The 7,886-nt window shown below is 50.3% G+C and overlaps 1 protein-coding gene across 1 annotated transcript in view; it reads right to left on the reverse strand.

Moving 5' to 3' along the window:
- The window catches only part of VRK3 (VRK serine/threonine kinase 3), a 174,088-nt gene that overhangs the window by 85,346 nt on the left and 80,856 nt on the right, over window positions 1-7,886 (reverse strand). The gene's annotated exons all lie outside the window — the stretch shown is intronic.

The following is a 7,886-nucleotide window of genomic DNA, read 5'->3' on the forward strand; positions in this document are numbered from 1 at the left end:
TGGGTGTGGTGGCGCGAGCCTGTAATCACGGCAACTTGTGAGGCTGAGGTAGGAGACTCTCTTGAGCCCGGGAGACAGAGGCTGCAGTGAGCCGAGATCGTGCTATTGCACTCCAGCCTGGAAAACAAGATTGAAACTCTGTCTCAAAAAAAAAAAAAAAAAAGTGGGAGGCTGAGCGCAGTGGCGCACACCTGTAATCCCAGCACTTTGAGAGGCTGTGCCAAGTGAATTGCTTGAGCCCAGGAGGTGGAAACCAGCCTGGGCAACATAATGGGAACTCATCTCTACAAAAAATAATTTTAAAAAAATGGCCGGGCACTGTGGCTTACGCCTGTAATCCCAGCACTTTGGGAGGCCAAGGTGGGTGGATCACCTGAAGTCAGGAGTTCGAGATCAGCCTGACCAACATGGTGAAACCTCGTTTCTATTAAAAATACAAAATTAGCCGGGCATGGTGGTGGGTGCCTGTAATCCCGGCTACTTGGGAGGTTGAGGCTGAAGAATCCCTTGAACCCTGGAGGCGGAGGCTGCAGTGAGCCGAGATTGCACCATTGCACTCCAGCCTCAGCAGCAAGAGTGGAACTCCATCTCAAAAAAAAAAAAATTTAGTGGGGCAAGGTGGTGTGCACCTGTAGTCCTACTTGGGAGGCTGAGGCAGGAGGATCACTTGAGGTCAGAAACTGGGGACCAGCCTTGGCAACATAGCAAGACGCAGTCTCTACAAAAAAAATTAGTTGGGGCTGGGCGCCTTGACTCACGTCTGTAATCCCAGCACTTTGGGAGGCTGAGGCAGGCGGATCATTTGAGGTCAGGAGTTCGAGGCCAGCATGGTGAAACCCTGTCTCTGCTAAAAATACAAAAATTAGCTGGGCATGGTGGCGCCCGCCTGTAGTCCCAGCTACTTGGGAAACTGAGGCAGGAGAATCGCTTGAACCCAGAAGGCAGAGGTTGCAGTGAGTCGAGATCGTGCCACTGCACTCCAGCCTGAGCAAGAGAACAACACTGTCTCGAATGAATGAATGAATGAAAAAAAGTTATTCTCCACCCATCTGCAAAGCCTCTTTCTTTGCAATAGTGCTGAATTTTACTGGAGCCTTGTGTGCCTGGACAACAGTGACAGTGAAGAAATCCCCCTACTTTTCCAGCTCAGGTGTGATGGCTGACACCTGTAATCCCAACACTTTGGGAGGCTGAAGTGGGAGGATCGTTTGAGCCCAGGAGCTTGAGACCAACCTGGGCAACATAGCGAGAGCCTGTCTCTACAAAAAGTTTTTTTTTTTTGAGACGGAGTCTCGCTCTGTCCCCCACGCTGGAATGCAGTGGCTCAATCTCGGCTCACTGCAAGCTCCGCCTCCCGGGATCCCACCATTCTCCTGCCTCAGCCTCCCAAGTAACTGGGACTACAGGCACCCACCACCGTGCCTGGCTAATGTTTTTGCATTTTTAGTAGAGACGAGGTTTCACTGTGTTAGCCAGGATGGTCTCAATCTCCTGACCTACTGATCCGCCTGCCTCAGCCTCCCAAAGTGCTGGGATTACAGGTGTGAGCCACGGTGCCCGGCCCAAAAAGTTTTGAAAAACTAACAACAAGAAATCCTCCCGCTTTTTTGTATTCCAGGAGATGACTTACTGAGAAGAACCACCCTTCCATATATGACTTAGATAAGACTTGAGGATGAACCTCTTGTCTGCCAAAGACAAAGGCAGACATAGACCCCCCCAAATTCCCATTTCTTTGTCTCATACATGATTAGCTGCACTGTTTTGTCCCCAGTGATCAATTGAAACAAAATGCTCGTTTAACCTAACTTTCTCCTCACTGCCCGGCCTCTGAATTTCAGTCCATCCACAGCCTCAGCCAGAATACAGCCCCTCCTTAAGCACCTCTCCCGAGAAGAATAAAACATTCCCTGGTCTATTGTCCTGTACAGTAGCCCTTGCATCTTATTGCCCCACAGCTGGTTTTTTCTAGCCTTGTTTACTCCTCCCCATAAAGAAAAAGTCCTTGGCTGTGCACGTGGCCTGTACTTGGGGTCCCAGCACTGTGGGAGGCTGAGGAGGGTCACTTGTATTCTGGAGTTCCAGAGCAGCCTGGGCAACATAGTGAGACCCTATCTCTACAAAAAAAAAAATTAAAAATCAGCCGTGCATGGTGGCACGTGCTTGTAGTCCCAGCACTCTGAGAGGCTGAGGCAGGAGGATCCCTTGAGCCCAGGAGTTTGAGCCTGCAGTGAGCTGTGATCATGCCACTGAATGCCAGCCTGAGTGACAGAATGAGACCCTATCTCTATTTTATTTTATTTTATTTTATTTATTTATTTTTTTTTTTGAGACGGAGTCTTGCTCTGTCGCCCAGGCTGGAGTGCAGTGGCCGGATCTCAGCTCACTGCAAGCTCCACCTCCCGGGTTTATGCCATTCTCCTGCCTCAGCCTCCCGAGTAGCTGGGACTATAGGCGCCCGCCACCTCGCCCGGCTAGTTTTTTGTATTTTTTTAGTAGAGACGGAGTTTCACTGTGTTAGCCACGATGGTCTCGATCTCCTGACCTCGTGATCCGCCCGTCTCAGCCTCCCAAAGTGCTGGGATTACAGGCGTGAGCTACCGTGCCCGGCCTATTTTATTTTTTAAAGAAGGGACTGGGCACGGTGGCTTATGCCTGTAATCCCAGTACTTTGGGAGGTCAAAGCAGGCAGATCATTTGAGGTCAGGAGTTCGAGACCATCCTGGCCAACATGGTGAAACCCCATCTCCACTAAAAATACAAAAAGTAGCTGGGCATGGTGGCATGTGCCTGTAATCCCGGCTACTTGAAAGGCTGAGGCAGTAGAATTGCTTGAACCCAGGAGGCAGAGGTTGCAGTGGACTGAAATTGCACCACTGCGCTCCAGCCTGGGCAACAGAGCAAGACTCTGTCTCAAAAAAATAAAAAAAAAAAAGGAAAAAAACTTCCTGTTCAATTCTTGTCTCACTTGCAAATCTTTTGCTTCTCTCTATTGCAATCATCCCTTTCCCACCTTAAAAAAATCCTTTAAAATGAAGTCTCGGCCGGGCGCGGTGGCTCAAGCCTGTAATCCCAGCACTTTGGGAGGCCGAGACGGGCGGATCACGAGGTCAGGAGATCGAGACCATCCTGGCTAACACGGTGAAACCCCGTCTCTACTAAAAAATACAAAAAACTAGCCGGGCGCGGTGGCGGGCGCCTGTAGTCCCAGCTACTTGGGAGGCTGAGGCAGGAGAATGGCGTAAACCCGGGAGGCGGAGCTTGCAGTGAGCTGAGATCCGGCCATTGCACTCCAGCCCAGGCGACAGAGCGAGACTCCGTCTCAAAAAAAAAATAAAATAAATAAAATAAAATAAAATAAAATAAAATGAAGTCTCTTCTCAAGGCTGCAGTGAGCCATGATTGCGTCTGGGTGACAGAGCGAGACTGAGTCTGTAAATAAAGTCTCCTTACCAAGTATGATTTTTTTTTTTAAATTGAGGTGAAATTCACATAATAGAAAACCATTTTACAGGGGCCATTTCTTTTTTTTTTTTTTTTTTTTTGAGACGGAGTCTCGCTCTGTCGCCCAGGCTGGAGTGCAGTGGCCAGATCTCAGCTCACTACAAGCTCCGCCTCCCGGGTTCACGCCATTCTCCTGCCTCAGCCTCCCAAGTAGCTGGGACTACAGGCGTCCGCCACATCGCCCGGCTAATTTTTTGTATTTTTAGTAGAGACGGGATTTCACTGTGTTAGCCAGGATGGTCTCGATCTCCTGACCTCGTGATCCACCCGTCTCGGCCTCCCAAAGTGCTGGGATTACAGGCTTGAGCCACCGCGCCCGGCCTTACAGGGGCCATTTCACAGAACAGTGGCATTTAGTACATTTGCGGTACTGTGCAACTACTGCTTCTGTCTCTTTCCTAATCATTTCTTTTTTTTTTCTTTTTTTTTTTTTTTTTTGAGACGGAGTCTCGCTCTGTCGCCCAGGCTGGAGTGCAGTGGCGCGATCTCGGCTCACTGCAAGCTCCGCCTCCCGGGTTCACGCCATTCTCCTGCCTCAGCCTCCCGAGTAGCTGGGACTACAGGCGCCCACAACCGCGCCCGGCTAATTTTTTGTATTTTTAGTAGAGACGGGGTTTCACCGTGGTCTCGATCTCCTGACCTTGTGATCCGCCCGCCTCGGCCTCCCAAAGTGCTGGGATTACAGGCGTGAGCCACCGCGCCCGGCCTTTCCTAATCATTTCTATCACTCCAAAAGAAAATCTATCACTCCAAAAGAAAATCTCATCCCCCTTAAGCAGTTACTTACCATTTCTGCCTTCCTGATGTGTTTCGTGTTTGTATTCATTGAACGCTTGCAATTCCATGAAGTGCGGAAGTGAGTATCACTCTTTGTTTTTTTTTCTTAGATGGAGTTTTACTCTGTCGCCGGGCTGGAGTGTAGTGGTGCAATCTCGGCTCACTGCAACCTCTGTCTCCTGGGTTCAAGCGATTCTCCGGCCTCAGCCTCCTGAGTAGCTGGGACCACAGGTGCAAGCCACAAAGTCCAGATAATTTTTGTATTTTTAGTAGAGAAGGGGTTTCACCGTGTTGGCCAGGATGATCTTGACTCCTGACCTCACGTGATCCGCCCGCCTGGGCCTCCCAAACTGCTGGCACTACAGGTGTGACCCACTGCGCCGGGCGCGAAATGATTTCTTACTGTGAGTCATGGTCAGAAAAATTTGGAAGCCACTGGTAGGCTCCCCTAGCTTGACATACTGATTTTCAGACAATAGCCGGTTTGCAAATCGCACGCTTCTCGGAAATCAAACATTTCTGGCCTGTGGGCGGAGCTGTCTTAGCAGGAATCCGCCGCCAGGAGGCGCGCGTACCCCGCCGGAAGTGAGTTTTGCTCCATCCCAGACTCAGACCTTCCAAGCCGGTGATTTCCTTCTGGTCGGTTTATGTATAGAAGCCCTGCCTTCGAATACAGTTCACAGAGCAGAGCCCTGCAGGGTGTTTTAGGCGGCTAAAAAGGGAAGTGGCTCTCCTAAGCCTCTCTTTGTCCAGAGAGCTCATTAAATGCCTCCCGCGCCGGAAGAGGTCCCCGCCCCTGGAGCTCGCATCCCAATGGGGAGGGCACACACGAACCCCATTCACGACCCTGTCAGTGCAAGGAGGCTCTGGCCCCAGGCCGAAGAGCTGAGTCTGTATGGTGCTTGACAGCACGGGGTAGTGCCCCGCCTGGCCTGGCCACCTGCTGGCTGTGTGACCTTGGGAATCATGCTTGGCCTTGCTGTGCCTTGGTTCCCTCCACTATAAAATGGCAGTGATAACAACGATCACTTCATAGGGTTCCAGGCATTGGATAAGTTAATACATGCAAAGCGCTCAGAAGGGATGGGGCATGTTTGTCGAACGCATTGTTAAAAATTCCCATTTTGGCCGGGCGCGGTGGCTCAAGCCTGTAATCCCAGCACTCTGGGAGGCTGAGACGGGTGGATCACGAGGTCAGGAGATTGAGACCATCCTGGCTAACCCGGTGAAACCTCGTCTCTACTAAAAAATACAAAAAACTAGACGGGCGAGGTGGCGGGCACTTGTAGTCCCAGCTACTCGGGAGGCTGAGGCAGGAGAATGGCATGAACCAGGGAGGCGGAGCTTGCAGTCAGCTGAGATCCGGCCACTGCACTCCAGCCTGGGCGACAGAGCAAGACTCCGTCTCAAAAAACAAACAAAAATTAGCTGGGCATGGTGGCGCACGCCTGCAATCCCAGCTACTCAGGAGGTTGAGGCAGGAGAATCGCTTGAACCCAGGAGATGGAGGTTGCAGTGAGCCAAGATTGTGCCACTGCACTCCAGCCTGCGAGACAGAGACCCTGTCTCAAATAAAAAAAAAAAAAAAAAAAAAAGGATACCACAGAAATGCAAAACATCAGAGACTGTTCTGAGTAACTGTACCATAACAAAGTGGAAAACTTAGGGGAAATGGGTAAATTCCTGAACACATACAACCTAACAAGATTGAATCAAGAAGAAATAGGAAGTCTGTACAGACCAATAACAAGTAATGAGATTGAATTAGTAATAAAAAAAAAAAATCCTGCTGGGTTAGGTGGCTCATACCTGTAATACCAGCACTTTGAGAGGCCGAGGGAGGAGGATTGCTCATCCTCAAGAGTTTGAGACCAGCCTGGGCAACATAGCGAGGCCCCACTTCTTAACAAAGTATCCATGTCTGGGTGCTGTGGCTAATGCCTGTAATCCCAGCACTCTGGGAGGCCGAGGTGGGCGGATCATCTAAGGTCAGGAGTTCAACACCAGCCTGGCCAACATAGTGAAACCCTGTCTTTACTACAAATACAAAAATTAGCCGGGTGTGGTGGTGGACGCCTGTAATTCCAGCTACTTAGGAGGCTGAGGCAGGAGAATCACTTGAACCCAGGAGGTGGAGGTTGCAGTGAGCTGAGATTGTGCCACTGCTCTCCAGCCTGGGTGACAGAGTGAGACTCTGTCTCATAAAACAAAGAAGGGGCCGGGCACGGTGGCTCAAGCCTGTAATCCCAGCACTTTGGGAGGCCGAGACGGGTGGATCACGAGGTCAGCAGATCGAGACCATCCTGGCTAACCCGGTGAAACCCCGTCTCTACTAAAAAATACAAAAAACTAGCCGGGCGAGGTGGCGGGCGCCTGTAGTCCCAGCTACTCGGGAGGCTGAGGCAGGAGAATGGCGTAAACCCGGGAGGCAGAGCTTGCAGTGAGCTGAGATCCGGCCACTGCATTCCAGCCTGGGCGACAGAGCGAGACTCAGTCTCAAAAAAAAAAAAAAAAAAAAAAAAAATAGGGAGAAGGTTAGCAAGAAAACATGTGAGCAAAGGAATCTGTGTCACAATTAAGTTCAAGGGGAAGTACTATGCCTGGATGTGCACGCAGGCCAGATCTATGTTTCTCTCTGCCCAAACATCACAGTGGAGTCAAGAATAACAAGGCAGCATTGCTGCCAACACGTCTCGCGTCCCGCCACAGGGCGGCTTTTCTCCTATCTCAGAACTGAACAAAGGTACAATCGGGTTTTATACTGAGACATTTCAGTTCCCAGGGGCAGGCAGGAGACAGTGGCCTTCCTCTATCTCGACGGCAAGAGGCCTTCCTCTTTTACTAACCCTCCTCACACAGCCCCTTTACGGGTGTCAGGCTGGGGGATGGTCAGGTCTTTCCCATCCCACGAGGACATATCTCAGGCTATCACATGGGGAGAAACCTTGGACAATACCCGGCTTTCCAGGGCAGAGGTCCCTGCGGCTCTAAGCAGTGCATTATGCCCCTGGTTTATCGAGACCAGAGAATGGCGATGACTTTTACCAAGCATATTGCCTGTAAACATTTTGTTAACAAGGCACATCCTGCACAGCCCTAGATCTCTTAAACTTTGATTCCACACAACACATGTTTCTGTAAGCTCAAGGTTGGGGCAAAGTTACAGATTACAGCATCTCAGGGCAAAGCAATTGTTCAGCGTACAGGTCAAAATGGAGTTTCTTCCTTTCTGTAGGGAAAAAAGAGATCAGACTGTTACTGTGTCTATGTAGAAAGGGAAGACATAGACACAGTAACAGTCTGATCTCTTTTTTCCCTACAGTTCTGGGGTACATGTGCAGGACGTGCAGCTTTGTTACACAGGTAAACGTGTGCCACGGTGGTTTGCTGCACCTATCAGCCCATCACCTAGGTATTAAGCCCAGTATGCATTAGCTGTTTTTCCTGATGCCGTCCCTTCCCCGGCCCCTTGACAGGCTCTAGTGTGTGTTGCTCTCCTCCCTGTGTCTATGTGTTTTCATTGTTCAGCTCCTTCTTAGAAGTGAGAACGTTCGGTGTTGGTTTTCTGTTCCTGTGTTAGTTTGCTGAGGATAATGGCTTCCAGC

The sequence above is a fragment of the Macaca mulatta genome, chromosome 19, assembly GCF_049350105.2.
Source record: "Macaca mulatta isolate MMU2019108-1 chromosome 19, T2T-MMU8v2.0, whole genome shotgun sequence".
Taxonomy (NCBI): Eukaryota; Metazoa; Chordata; class Mammalia; order Primates; family Cercopithecidae; genus Macaca; species Macaca mulatta.